This window comes from Protopterus annectens, chromosome 9.part0, assembly GCF_019279795.1.
Source record: "Protopterus annectens isolate FY-2018-M chromosome 9.part0, PAN1.0, whole genome shotgun sequence".
Lineage (NCBI taxonomy): Eukaryota > Metazoa > Chordata > Ceratodontiformes > Protopteridae > Protopterus > Protopterus annectens.
Genome location: NC_056743.1, coordinates 1,765,854,588 through 1,765,867,276, shown reverse-complemented (window position 1 = coordinate 1,765,867,276; position 12,689 = coordinate 1,765,854,588). Strand labels below are relative to the sequence as shown.

At 43.6% G+C, this 12,689-nt stretch overlaps 1 protein-coding gene across 4 annotated transcripts in view; it reads right to left on the bottom strand.

Annotated features, from left to right (window-relative positions):
- Positions 1-12,689, bottom strand: part of PRKCSH (protein kinase C substrate 80K-H) — a 1,389,498-nt gene that overhangs the window by 1,175,347 nt on the left and 201,462 nt on the right. The gene's annotated exons all lie outside the window — the stretch shown is intronic.

The following is a 12,689-nucleotide window of genomic DNA, read 5'->3' as shown; positions in this document are numbered from 1 at the left end:
TAATTATTGGTGTCATTCAAAGGGGATCCAATGCCTGTCAGCCTGGGATGACATGCTCGACAAGCCACGATGCTTCTCTAGGGACGGCCTGCACCCGTCACCCCTGGGCTTTCGGATTTTGGCAAAGGCTCTTGTTACCCCCATAGTGCCTTTTTTAGGCAAGGCTCAAAAGACAAACCCACCTCCATAGGTATCACAAGGGATAAGAAACAGAGTAATGCTACTCAACGTCAGAAGTCTAAACCTCAAGATGCACGCACTCGAAACTCTCCTTAGCATGGAGAAAACCGATATCTGTGCAGTAACAGAAACCTGGTTCAAGGCTCCCGAGAGCACCCCAGCACTACCAGGTTATACCTCATACCATGTTTTTCAGCCCCAAAACTTGGACCGACCCACAAAAGAAGGGGGAGTATCAATATTCGTCAAAGATACCCACACCTCCAGGTTGGTGGCACAGCACGAAGCAGAGACTATCCATGTGCAACTAACAGTGGGTAAAACTGCCTTCCAGTTTATAGCCTGCTACAGACTACCCTCCCTAACCCAGGAACCCCACTCGGTCTTCATGAGAACACTGGAAAATATGAAAGTCTCTCCAAACACCATTATATTGGGCGACTTCAACTATCCAAACAGACTGGGAGCATTACTCTAGCTCCAACACCCTATCCCAAAGGTTCCTAGAATTTATAAACTCAAATGCTATGGAACAACTTGTTACCACTCCCACAAGAGTGGAAAACATACTGGACCTGATCATCACCAACATGGGGACTCTATGCTCCAGACCAGAAGTGTATCCCTCACTGGTAAGATCAAACCATAAACTAATCTCACTTGATGTTCACATCCCGACACCACCCCCTGCCCAGAAAACCACAGTGAAAAACTTCTCTAAAGCAAATTTCACACTCCTCAAAACTGAGGTGGAATCCTTCAAAGCCCCCGGGACTGTGGAAAATACCGCCCAGACCACAGAATCCTTTATAAACACATTCTATGAACACCTTCAGGAATGCATGGATCATGCGATCCCAAATAAAACCAAGACCCAATCCTCCAAAGGCAGACGTCCTGTCTGGTGGACCCCAGCCATAAACAAGCTATACAATAGAAGGAGGAAGCTACTAAATGATAGAGCAAAATTCCAAAAAGGGAAGGCATCTCTGATCAGTATTAGCAAAAAACTATGGGCACTCAAAATAGTCTAAGGCCAGCTTAGAGAGAAAAATTGCACAGGACACTAAGGATAATCACAAGTCTTTCTTTAGTTATGTTAGGAACCTGGGTGGCAATTCCCAGATATGCTCAGAATTAGTCCAAAATGACAAAAAATACACCGAACCCACAGACATTGCCAACATCCTAGCTGACAGGTTCAGCGCAAACTTCTCTCCCCCCCTCCCCACCAAAAGGGCAAATATCTATTCCAGCAGAGTGCTGCCCCCCTGACATCTCGGATGCTCAGGTAAGAGCCGCCCTCTCCAAAGCAAAATACACAGCATCAATGGGACCAGACGGTGTCCCAGGCTGCGTCCTACATGAACTCCAAGAAGAGCACCCCAAACATAAAACTACTGTTCAATCTCAGCCTTACTACAGGATCTGTACCCAAAGAGTGGCGTACAGCAACTGTGGTCCCTCTCCACAAAGGTGGTGCCTCAACGGATCCTGGAAACTATCGCCCCATAAGCCTGACTAGCTTGGTCTGCAAAGCTATGGAAAGGATAATCATGGACCTCATAAATAAAGATATTGGGGACCTACAGTCACTGGATCCTACCCAGTTCGGCTTTAAGGGCAGATCCTGCCTCTTAAACCTGGTTGATTTCTTTGAAACAGTCACCAAGGCCATTGACGAGGGAAGGTGGTCCACACAGCCTACCTGGACCTCGCAAAAGCCTTCGATACAATACCCCACTCAGGCATTATAGATAAGCTCACCAGCTTAAATATAAACCCCTATGTCACTAGACGGGTTGCAAACTGGCTCAAGGACAGAACCCACATGGTTAGAATTGCTGGAGCCATGTCAGACTCCAAACCAGTTACAAGTGGCATCCCACAAGGCTCAGTCCTGGGACCTCTCTTGTTCAGTATATATTTCTCGGAGGTACAGGCCAACACGGAAGGACTGTGGCTGACCAAGTTCGCAGATGACTGCAAACTGGGCGCCATTATCGACTCTCCAGCCGACACAAGCATCCTCCAAAAGGGCCTCATAGAAACAGACAACTGGTGCCAGAGCCATGGCCTCAAGCTAAACGCCAAAATGTGTATAGTCATCCGCTTTGGCAAAAACAAAGTGCCCACAAATTACCACATAGGTGGTAATCCATTAAGTACAGAAGTAATTAGGGACCCAAGTTGATAGCAATCTCTCATTTGACAACCACGTGGCCAAAGTGGTTAGAAAAATATTTTATATAGCCCAACTAATCATGAAGGGATTCTCATCTAGATCAGGGGAGGTCATCGTGCCTCTTTACTCATCCCTCATCAGGCCCATAATTGAGTACAATGCCCCTTTTGGGATGTACCTTACCAGACACCTGCAGCAACTGGAAAGACCCCAAAAGTACCTCACCAAGAGGATCAAAGGGCTCAAACAGATGCCATATGCTGCCCGGTTAAAGAAACTCCAGCTCTACTCAGTGGCATACCGCCTGTTCAGAGGCGATCTGTGCCCGACGTATAAAGCCATGTCCAACCCGGAATTAATGGACATGCTGCACCTCAGAAAATCCAAATCCATCGAGCTACACGCTCGAGAGACTTGAACCTCAGCACTGAAATAAATAGGACATGCTGGAGGGACAGATTCATAACCCAGAGGCTCCCTTCACTCTGGAATAAAATCCCAGTCCAGGTTAGACAGAGTCCCTCATTGACTCTCTTCAAGAGGAATCTTGATGAGTGGATGGGAGATCGTAGGTTTACCCCGGGTATGACTTCTGTGTCACTGTTAGACAGAGGCACAGTATACTAACCTCAAAAAAAGGGCATAGCAAAATTAATTTAGAATGGATGGCGAAAGCCAAACACATTCTGGCTAGGCTTATAAATGCCCTAGGGCAGATAGCCTAGTATGAACCTATGAACCTATTCCTGTATCAGTCAGGTCTCACACACACTTTCATCTTGTCAAACAATTATTAAAAGACAATCTCTCTGCCTCCTAGCTATATCCCTGCTCCTTATCTGGGACACAGCTTCCTTTCATCACCTTTCTTGTACCTCCTCCCTTTAAAGCACTAAATCACTTAACTGCTTATCCCCTTCTAGCACCTTATTTTATTATAAAACTACTACACCTACTTCTAATTTAGCACAACCAAAATTGCTACTTCATCACTACTATTTTGTTAACATCCAAATTTCCTCATCTTCTCAAATACCTCACTCTACTGTACTTCTTAAATTACTCCTACCTATCTTATACACCAGTCTTCTATCCATAAAGTCTCAGTACAAGGCTTGTAAATTTAATGTTTGTTAATATCAAAACAAATACTATACTATTACTCTATGTATTCATTGAAACTGTATTATAACATGTTATTGTAAATATTGCTTGCATTAATATGATACCTTGGAGCTTTTCTCACCAGGATGCCGCTGAAAAAGGGTGCCCGTGCCCTGACAGACTTTCCCTGATAACAAATGTCAATAAATAAATGAATAATAATGCAGCAGCTACCATTTTGCCAAGCTACTGACAATTAAAAAGGCAGGATCCTCTACACAGAAACATGGCACTATTGGGCCCAGGCCCCTAACTAGCCTGCAAGTCATTCAGTGTGATGCACTGTCAACTTTGTACTCTACAAAATCACATTAAATAAAAAGTATCAGGTCTAGAAAAGGGGAAACAAATTTTAGAGGGGAGAAGAGCAGTACATCTGAGAAGCAAAAAAAGAAGTTATGTACTCACCATAACGTTCCATCTGAGTAGTTGTACTTCATTTGTCTTCAACCTGTGAGTCTATTGATCTGAATCGGAACCGAGACGGCCACATCACTAGCATCTGATCCGAGCTCCAAGCTCCTCCCCTTACTCATAATGCCCCCGTCTCCTTCCTTCCCTCAGATCGAGTTTGCTGCTCAATAAGCATAAGCCAACCCAATGAGACCTTAGCACTCACTAAAGGCTCCCCAATATCCAAAAGCCAAGCAAAGCAAGGGGAGCCACTACAGTGTGCACCTTCTGAATACAAGATTAGGGCAATAGTGACAAGGTCAGGGGGGGGGGGGCGGTTGAAGACAAATGAAGTACAACTACTCATTTGGAACATTATGGTGAGTACATAACTTCATTATCTAAAGTAGTTGACTTCATTTGATCTTCAACCTGTGGGACAGAGTCCCCAGCTACTAACACCTGGGTAGCCCTCATGGAAGGATATTTTGGAGCACTGCAAAGCCAAAAGATGCCCTACACCTGGATACAATGTCTAATTTGTAATGTGAAATGAAGATATGAGATGAGGACCAAGTAGCCGTAGAACAAATATCATCCAGTGACACCCTGGAACAAAAAGCCGCTGAAGTGGCCATGGAGCTGGTGAAATGTGCTTTTACCTGACCCGAAGGAGAAATGCCTTTGTCAGAATAAGCTCGAATGATGCACTGGGAAATCCAATAAGCAATGGTTACTTTGGAAATTGGCTTTCCTAAGAAGGGTTTTGAATAAGAAACAAATAGCTGGTCAGATTTGCGGAAAGACGTCATCCTGTGCAGATAAAATCTCAATTGTCTGTGTACATCCAACAAGTGTAATTTATATTCACCTTTGTTCTGAAAGTTAGGAAAGAAAATAGGAAGATTAAAAGTTTGAGTAATATTAGTTTCTGACGCCACCTTAAGAAGAAAGGATGGATAGTGGGCAGGGAGACCCTGTCTTTATGGAAAATCATGTATGGAACCTTGATAGAGAGTGCCTGAAGTTCCGACACTCACCTAGCAAATGTAATAGCCACCAAAAAGGCAGTCTTCCAGGACAATTACTGCAAGTCTATTGAGGCTGTGGGCTCAAAAGGAGGAGAAACCAAAGCTTGTAATACAAAAGTGAGATCCCACAGGAGCGTAGGATCCTTCACTGGAGGCCTTAAAAGAAAGGTACCCTTAAGGAAGGTCTTGCAAAGTCTAGAAGAGGCTAATGAAGGAATTCTCCCCCACATGAAAATTAGAAAATCGCAGCCAGTTGTACATTAACAGTAGAAGAGCTGGCACCTTGTTGAAAAATCCCTGCCAAGAACTCTAAGACTGCTGAGATGGGAGCCATAAAAGGATCCAAGTCCCATTGAGAAGCCCAAATAGAGAATAGTTTCCACTTACTAGGATATAGTTTGCGAGTGGAACATTTATGAGCTGCTACCAAATTGGTTTTCACCATAGAGGATAAACAGGGAGTCCTAATATTAAAGGGAACTGGAGTAGCCAAGCTGCGAGCTTCAAACTGTCCAGATCTGGGTGAGGGATACCCAAGGGGTGTGAAATGAGATCCGGAACTGGATTCAACATTCATGGTGGAACTAGTAGGCAAGATCAAAGGGAAGGGAGCCAGACTTGATGAAGCAGAAGACTGGGAGGCCAAGCATGCACCAGAGCGTCTCTGGGGGCTTCCCCCTGAAGGGGGTTCAAAGAGAAGAACTCATTGCATTTTGAGTTGGAAAGAGATGCAAAGAGACTGCAGCAAGGCCGACACGACTTGAGAAAGATCTCCTCCACTACTGAAGGATGCAGAGCCCACTCGTAAGGCATCAGAATAGTCCTGCTGAGCCTGTCCGCTAGAATGTTGGCCCGTCCCAGAATGTGCGTTGCCAACAGAAAATGGCCAGTGAACTCACCCATTCCCATACTCTCACGGCTTCTGGACAAAGGGGATAAGATCTGGTTCCTCCTTGTTTGTTGATATACCAGACCACTGACATGTTGTCCGTCTGTATCGCAATAGTCCCTAGAGGAAGATGGGCGTGGAGAGCTTGCCACGCTAGAAGCACCACCCTCATCTCCAGGATGCTGATATGCAAATTGGCCTCGGGGGGCACATGCCTTGGACAGTCCTTCCCAAGCAATGCCACCCCCCACCCCAGCTGGAAGGCATCTGTGGTCACAATGGCTTTGGGAGGGGGCGGAAGAAAGGGACATCCCCTGACAATATATGGGCAAAAATCCACCATCGAGTCCCTGCAAACCAGAGAGATGCGGACTGAATGAGAAAGAGGGAAATCTAATAGGGGCCATTGTACTACCAGTGTCTACTGAAGGATTCACATGTGAAGTTGAGCAAGGGGTAAGAGTGATTGCAGCCACCATGGACCCCAGTGCTCATAGAACAACCTCTGCTGTAGGAAAAGGAGTTTGGCAAATGTGCAAGGCATGAACTCTTGAGATTGTGCACCCTTTCTGGTGTGATGTAAACTTTCATCTGGATAGTGTCCAGCCGAGCGCCAACGAACTCTAGAACCTGAACAGGAATCAGTGAGGATTTGTTGACAATGATGGTGATGTCAAAACTGTTCGCTAATAAGAGGAAATAATCCCTGGCTCGGTAAAGTAGAAACCTGGTGGGGGCCGCAAAGAGCCAATCGTCCAGGTAAGGATAGACCTGAATTCCCTGAAGCCTCAGGTGAGCCACTACAACTGCCATCACTATGGTGAACACCATGGGGGCTGTGGTGAAACCAAAGGGGCTCTGAACTGATTATGATTGGCTCCCAGCCGACAGCGGAGAAACCTGCAGGAGCGCTTGTCCATCTTGATATGATAGCACACATCCCGGAGGTCGATCGAGCACATCCAATCTTTCTCCTGTAACTAGGGCAGGATGAACTGAAGAGTGACCGTCCGGAATTTCTCTTTGGCTACTGACAGGTTCAAGGTGGAAAGATCCAGGATGGGTCTTAGGTCTCCCATCTTCTTTGCACTAAAGAATCTGGAATAAATGTCCGATCCAGATTGGTCTAGGGGGATGGGTTGGATGACTTTTTTCTGAGCAGCTTGTCTATTTCTAGAGCTGCTACCTCTCTCTGCACGGGTGGAATGTCTGTCTGGGAGGCATTTTGGTGGAAGAGGTGGTTTGGTGAATGGGATGAAATAACCTCTGGATATAATTTGCAATACCCAACGGTCTGATGTTACGGACTCCCATGCCGCTGGGTATAGTGAAAGGCGACCCCCGAATGCCTCCAGAGGTGAGCAGTTGGGAAGCCCCTCAAGGCTGCTACGCAGGTCTGTCCAAGAAAGGTTCGAGACCTAGAATTCCTCGGACCCCCTCTGCCTCTTGGGTGTTGTCTGTCATAACCCCTTCTGCCTATGGGGGAAGGCGAGTCCTCAGTGTTCCAGTAGAACTGTGACTTTTGGAACCACATCTTCCTTGTTCCTCGCCGATTCCTAGAGAAGGATCTTTGAGGGGCAGAGAAGCAGATCCCTATGGCAGACAGTGTCTTTCCGTCCCTCTCACTCTGGACCATGTGTCACAAACTGTTTTCCCAAACAGGGAAGAACCATCATAAGGGGCATTAGCATAACATGCCTTGAAGGGTTCCATGAATTGAAACAGCCGGAGCCAGGCGTGACATCTCATGGCAATGCTGGAACCGGCCACCCTGGTGGTTCCCTCCGTAGCAAGGGAGAGAAGACCCATGGATGTGTTAGCTACTGCTTTGAGAGTGGCTATCCGTGCATAGAACACCTTCTTGCCCTCCACCGACACAGTGGCTAGGAGTGACTCAATGACCTCCTTGACTAGGTCACGCTGCAGTTGAATGACATGTGCCATGTAGTTCAGTGCCCTTATAATAAAGGTTGCTCAAGCATACACCCACTTCCTGAGATGGTCCATGGTCCTTGACTCCCAGTCAGGAGGCTGGACCGTAGAGCTCTCCTGCACAAGCTCTTTTTTGGTGGTGGTGGCCACCACCATGGCATCCACAGGGGACCCCTTGCTCCAGCTAGTCCTGTCTGATGGGGGGCTTAACACTTTATCGGGACATCTGGGAATAGGCTCCATGGTGTCAGTCTCCTTCCACGCCAGAGATGTAATGAGGTCCACAAGTGGATCTGCGGTAGGGGAGACCCAGGAAGTAGATGAGCCTGTGCCAAATGCCTCTAGGAACACAGACTCATCCAAGGTTGGTTTTTGGGCGGACCACCAGCCCTCTGACAAAATAATTCCATGATGTCTCCAAAGGAGACATCCTCGGGGGAGTGATCAGGGGGAACCTTCCTCCAAAATCAGCGTCTTCAGTGACAGACTCAGGAGAGGAGTCCAGGTGCCTCCTTTTGCACATCCGTTTGCGAGGAACCTCCTCAATGGGACTCTCTGGGAGGAGCTCACAAACCTCTTGCTGCTCCCATGGGGGGCTTCCTGAGGCAAACTCTGCACAGGCTGCCCCTGAGATGGCAGGAAGGTCAGGTGTTTTCCAATTATCAAGGGGCAAGCAATGAGAATATCATGATTATGTTGTCAGAAGGAAGTATATGAAAAAAAATGGAGCCATTTAAAAACAGTTTTTTTTAAGTAGAGGATACAATGAACGAGAATTTAATTAATAATATCTACTACAAGGTGCATAAGGAAAGAGAATGCAAAGCAAATCTTTACTATTGGAATAGAGAATATGATTTAAGAATAGGTATTAAAGGTAGAACACCAGTATATACTCCTATGGTTTTGCCGTATACTAAAGATGTGAAAAATTTTGAAGCCATTATCAATCAGAACTGGCATATGCTGGTGGTCGATGAGAATACCACCAACATTGTTGGCACACAACCACATTTTGTATTTAAAAATAAGAAGAATCTAAAACAGCAATTGTGTTATCCAAGAACAGTCAGGGAGAATGATAATACAGTGAAAGGCACTCACAAATGGACATTGTGCATATTGTAATTATATTTGAGGAGTCCAGATTTTTTACACATCCAGGAACAGGGCATTTATGGGAGCTTAGGGACTCCGCTGACTGTAATACTAGTAATGTGGTATATGGGGCTCATTGTGTAATATGTTTTTAATTCTATGTTGGCAAGACCATCACCTTAGGGAACGGATAAGGGACCACTTATACTGTACCACAAAAGATCAAGAGTATAGTGCCCTAGCTAAGCACACCCTTGCTAAGGGCAATAAACACATTTTTATTTCAGGTTCTACATATTCAGAATATTAACATTAGAATGGGGGACATAGAGAACATGGAAGTAAGTTGGATTTTGAGACTGGGGGCACAGAGGCTTAAGGCCTAAATGATAGTGTTCCCATGAAACCAGTATTAAAATCAAGAAAGTTAAGATAAAAATACATAAATGGTAGATTTATGTAACCTTTTCATTATAGTAGGGGTTAAGCCATATTAACACATGCATTCATGTATTACTAGTATGCATTTTGATATATGTATGTATATATGCCTTAACATTTTTAGGCTTTTATTAATTAATTTTAGTTGACTGAGATGTAACCAGGGTAACTACATTTTTGAGTGCTGGGAGTGGTTAGTCTGTTTTGAATTAAAGTATATTTGTGCTATTGTATTTTGAATGAACTGTCTGATGAAGCAACGGTTACCACTGCAAAAGCGCTCACCGTTTTGTATTAAAACAGGGGATTTTCTTTATTCAAGTTGTGGTCCTGCCTTTATTCCAGTTTTCTCCTCCACTGGGCATCTGTTATTTGTGTATTGCCTATTTTAGTTTTATTTAGGAAGAATGTCAGCAGATTGATTGTTTAGCATCACAAGAATTTCACATGGGTATTATTTAATAACACAAGTTCCAGGTGTTGCAGTTCTGATGCAATTCCATGTACTGGAGGAATGAAAGCACTACAGGTACTTTCAGTTTTGCAGCTGTACCAGTTTTCACTCTTTTTGCTTTCTGCAGTTTTAAGCATGTGGAAGATGAAAGCAGCTCTAGTTTGGCTAAACCATCCACGTTTTCACCAAGGACAGAACTTGATTGATTCAGTTATACAAAAGTTGCAAACAGTTTCTAATGGACAAAACATTCAGTGACAGGATTCAATGTTTGGTACAGGGGGTGGCTCTGTTGACTTGCTTGACAAGACCAAAAGTGAGGGAGGGAATATGGTCACTAATGTGAAATGAGACTCTAAAGATTCTTTCCAAAAGAGCTTTCATATTTTACATTTTTGTAACACCTATAAATTTATCAGATATTGTAAATTAATGAAGTAGGTTATCAGTGGAAGATTCTTGAGAAAAGCTCTCAGAAGCATGTGGCTTCCTGACTTAGAAGACCTTGGGAAACAAGGGGATTCACTAGCCTCCTGCTGCTCAAGACTGAACAAGTGAATACTTCTAAAAAAATATATCTGTGCTTCTGTCCTAGGTCTTAGCTGAAGCGAGTCTTCAGCCAAATTCACTTACCTGGTTAGCAAGTATGAAATGAAGGCAACATTAAAATGTGAAAACCTGCATGGACTTCTGGAATCATAGAGGAACAAAATGTGGGAGAGGTGACCTGTTAACTCAATATATGGGGCTAGACTAGGATACCCTAAAGTAAGTTGATGAAAAAAAAAAAAACATCTCTAATAAATGAGATTAACCAAACTTAACACACACTCACTGAACATGTGGGTAGAAATATTAAAAAGAAAAACGTCTGCAGTGTGCATGGGGGGCACTCAACCCCTTACTTAGGGCTCCACAGTTGCACAACTGTGGGGAAGAAAAAGAAAGACTTGCCTACGAGGGTGAAAACGTAGTCACACTACTAAAACGTAGTCACGCTACTCCATCATTGCAGTACAGCAAACTAACACCCTGGGACATGTCAATTTACAGAGCAGAGATCAAGAAGACTACATTCTAGGAGAGAACACTCACAAAATGACAGCCCTCCCACAAAACTAAGCAGAAAACTTACCACTCCAGTATAAAGATCAACATTAATATGTTAAAGTGATTTTCTGATGTTAGCAAATGTATTGTAGCATCTGAGTGCAGCACTGAAATTTTCCATTTGTCTGACTTAATTTGGGCCATTGGAGAGATACTGGTTACCTTTCTAGATGCAAAGCTTTGTACACTTTTTATTAAACTATGTCCCAAATACATTTACCCCAGCTGAGAATCAAACTAGAGAACCTCTTGCTGTGAGACAATGGTGACCGCTGCACCACTGCAGTGTCAATACATACAAACTTTCACTAAAATCAATGGATGACAATCATTCATCAGCATTCTGTGTTTTTTCTGGTGTAGGACCTGTTCATTGAGTCTTAACAAGGGAACACTCGCTGAATCACTGGGTAACCACATAACATAAGCAATTTACCAATTGCTCAACATGTGGTTCTGAAGCATGCAACCTTATTTTGTCTTTAGAAAGGTATATTTTTGCTCTTTCTACATCAGGAAACGAGCCACCTAAAAGCTATCGCTGGGTAACTAAATTACTCTGGGTAATCCAGAATTCTCACAACCAGTGTCAGGCAAACTATACAATGACCCATTCTTATATAAACAACAAGTTGAAATGACTTGTATAATTGTCTTTTTTTGTAAGATACGTTTTGAGAGGAGGGTTTACTCCCTGCACATGATAAAGATGCCTGTGTGTGTGTGTGTGTGTGTGTGTGGGGGGGGGGGGGGTGCTGCCTAAACCCTTGTGTTCACTTAGTATATTCTAGCTCTAAGACTGCTGCATCTTGAAGTAAGAGGAATGCAACCACGGCCTTGTAAGTGTGTGTATATATGTGCACACGTACGTACATATTACACTTATGGTCTTGCTTTACCAAAGACTTCAACTGAAGTCCACAGGACTTGAACAGGAACCTAACGGAAAGTAGTAAACATAAACTGCAGAGGAAAGATGCACACATTAGTTCCTTTTTTAAAGGCAGTTAGGTGTATAAGCATGTATACCTTTTCTGCGATTGTTGTCAATTACTGTTTTGCAACATATAACATCATAACCAACAGTAGTTAAAGTAAGGTAAAGAATATACTAAAGAAGACTTTTTCCATGCATTACAGAACCCAGGCAGCTTAACAAACAAATGTAAGTATATGCACGTATACATGCACATACTTTGCTTTGATGCAGTGTCTCATTAAAATGGGACAGACATGGAGGAGGATAGAAAAATACTACACATTTTTACAAATAGGATTTTCACTGAATTACATACTTGCTTCCATTCAAAGCAGACAGCAAGAACCTAAAGGAAAATGTACATTACAAAGAATAAAGAATGCAGATTCCTAAAGGTGATGAATTGCACAATGTAAACTATGCCAAATTATCCTTTCCTACAACATGAAGTCTTACAACTTGAACCAGGAAACGTAAGCAAGTCTTCCAGCTTAAATTTTAAAAATATAGTCCATATGTAAAAAGCTTGACTTCTTCACTATTAACATATACCAAGGCATTAAACTAGTTGCTGCAGGCCTAAGATTCAAACCTGGAAGGCCAAGTAATAGACACCTATACAGGTTCTCTTATTTGGTGTCAGAACATTCTGACAAGTTGCAGAATAGCAATAGAAGCATTGTTTGCTCAAATGACTACAGTATTTAATACCTTAAGATTTTTAGTACAATTCATTCACTGCACCATAAAAATGCCCACAACGCCTAAAGTTAACACTCGCAACATACACATGTGCACCACAGAAAATATGGACTTTCCTTCTCAGAGTGCCT